The following is a 2,644-nucleotide window of genomic DNA, read 5'->3' on the forward strand; positions in this document are numbered from 1 at the left end:
TAACTTATGCCTTAGGTCCTTAGAAGAAAATTAATTTAGATAAATCTTATGTGCCAACATTTGATTTGGTGGAGTGAGCGGGAGGGTTCAACTCCAGAAACTAAACAAGGAAGGCAATAGAGAATAAAGGCAAGAAAGGAAGGAAGAATTCAAGATGGTACTTTATGGAACTCACCAGCTTTTCCAGAGTTGTCACATGGAAAGAGAAAACAGTAACTTTTTCTGCTAAAACCTTCCTATCTAGTCTCTTTTGATAAAAAGATTTTGTTCTATATGGTTTTAGTTTTTCTACAACTCCAGTTTGTGTGACCTGTTCTCCCTTGGAAACATTTTTGGGAAAAGAAAGTCTTCACAGGTGCTGTCTCATAAGCCTGGGTGCTAAAGTCACTGTGACTTCTGCCACCAAGGGCTCCACTGAGGAAGAGCTTACAGGCAAGGTCAAAAGGAGATGCCCTGGGTTTAGCTTGCTGGATTTTCAAGCAGCTTGCAGGGCCAAGTACGAAAGATGAGCCTGCACCTGTTCTAAGTGGCAGGACAGTGCCCAAGTCAGGGCATATGTTGTCCAGACAGAGCCATTTCTTGAAGTCACTTGTGCTATAACTTAATATTCAAGGAATGACCAACACCACCTAAGAAATGGCAGCTCTGTGAGGAGTATCAGTCAAAGAGAAACAGACAATTGGTCAGATACAGAGAGTACTTTCTATTTTAAGGAGTTGGCACAGGTGATTGTAGGAGCCATCAAGTCTTAACTTATTTGGCAGGTCAAAAGGAGGAAATTCAAAAAAATAGTTGATATTGCAGTCCTGAATTTTAAAACCTGTAAAGAAGACCACCCAGCAAGCTGGAAATTGAGGCAGGGCTCCTATGCTTGCAGCCTTCAGATTCAAGTTTTCTTTTTCATCAAGCTTCAGATTTTTGACTTAAGGCTATTGTTAAGTGATTGGATAGAGTCTACTTATGATGTAGGGTAGTCTGTTAGATCCAAAGTCTGATTAAAATCTAATTTCACATAAAATACTATAACAGCAGTGTTAAACTGGGCCCCAGAGCCTAGCCAAACTAACACATAAAAATTAACCATCACTACATCCTCCATCTGGAAGTTCTGATATTGGGAATTATTTCCTGGAAATTATTTAAAAATGTTGGAAGTAGATGAGGTGATTACAATATCAGAGCAGAATTACAACAGCTGTTATTAGTTAATAGTAGCTATTGTTCTATTTTCATAATTCTGTCTCCTAGGGGCCAAAGAGATGGTACAGAGGGTAAGGCACTTGTCTTGCATGCAGCAAACACAATGGTCCCTGGAGCACTACCAGGAGTGTTTACTGAGCAGAGTCAGGAATATCCCTGCCAGGTGTGGCATCCAAAAACAGACAATAAAAAAACAAATAAAAAACAGGAACAAAAATATCTATCTTCTGACACTATGTGGCTAGTTAGGGTTATTCAATAATGAGATCTGCTCAGACCTCTGTTTAGGAATATCTGCTTAGTTATGCTCCTGTGCTCCTTGTGGCATGGTAAAAGACCTATAGATAACTTTCTGAGGAATTTTTATCATGATTATTTTGCTTTTAGTTTTTGGATCACACCAGGCAGTGCTCAGGGCTTATTCCTGGCCCTATACTGAGTCCTGGTGGTATTCCTGCTCTGCATTGAACCGGAGATGGCAGCAAGTAAGGCAAGTGACCTAACGCTTGTACAATCTCTCTGGCTTTACTGAATTTTAATTCCTCATCTGGGGATCAAGAGAAGGAAATGATTTGAGGAAACATGATATTTGCTTGGTCCTGGTATCATCAGAGTAAAATTCTTTAGATTAATGATATAGGAGACAATGATTTTTTTTATAAATTTCTAAGGCAGATTTAAGAAGTCACATAGCATGATTTTCTTTTTCTTTTTTTTTCTTTTGCTTTTTGGGTCACACTCAGTGTTGCTCAAAGATTAGTCCTGGCTCTGCACTCAGGAATTACTCCTGGCGGTGCTTGCGGGACCATATGGGATGCTGGGGATAAGAACTTGGGTCGCCCATGTGCAAGGAAAACGCCCTATCCACTGTACTATCTTGCTCCACCCCATAGCATGATTTTCTGAGTGCCAACAACAGCTGCATCATCATGTTAGGTACTAGATAATACAGTATTCATAATTATTTAAGAGAAGGAAAATAAAATTTAGAAATATTGATAATTCCCCAAGTGTGTCTATTTTGAAAAGAGCCACTTTTATGTCATTGTAATTAGAAACTGATGATCAGCTGTGATAGCAGTTATGAATGTCTAGAATCAGAGTGATCTTACCTAGACTATTTTGACTTGGGCTTTATTTTTTTTTCCCTCATACCTTAGCTGTGCTTAAGGAACCACGTGGTAGCATAGATCCAACCTGGGATTCCTTCAGTAAAAGCAAGTGCTCCAGCCTTTTGAGTTATTTCCTAGTCCTAAACTGATATTTTTCTTAAAGAAGGCAAATGAATGGATGATCAATCAAAATGATTCTACTGGTTAATCAACTCTTTTTAAAACTTTATTATTATTATTATTATTATTATTGGGCTGGAGTGATAGCACAGTGTGTAAGGCATTTGCCTTGCATGCAGTGGACCCAGGTTCAGTTCCTCCACCCTGAGCTT

Source organism: Sorex araneus, chromosome 5 (assembly GCF_027595985.1).
Source record: "Sorex araneus isolate mSorAra2 chromosome 5, mSorAra2.pri, whole genome shotgun sequence".
Lineage (NCBI taxonomy): Eukaryota > Metazoa > Chordata > Mammalia > Eulipotyphla > Soricidae > Sorex > Sorex araneus.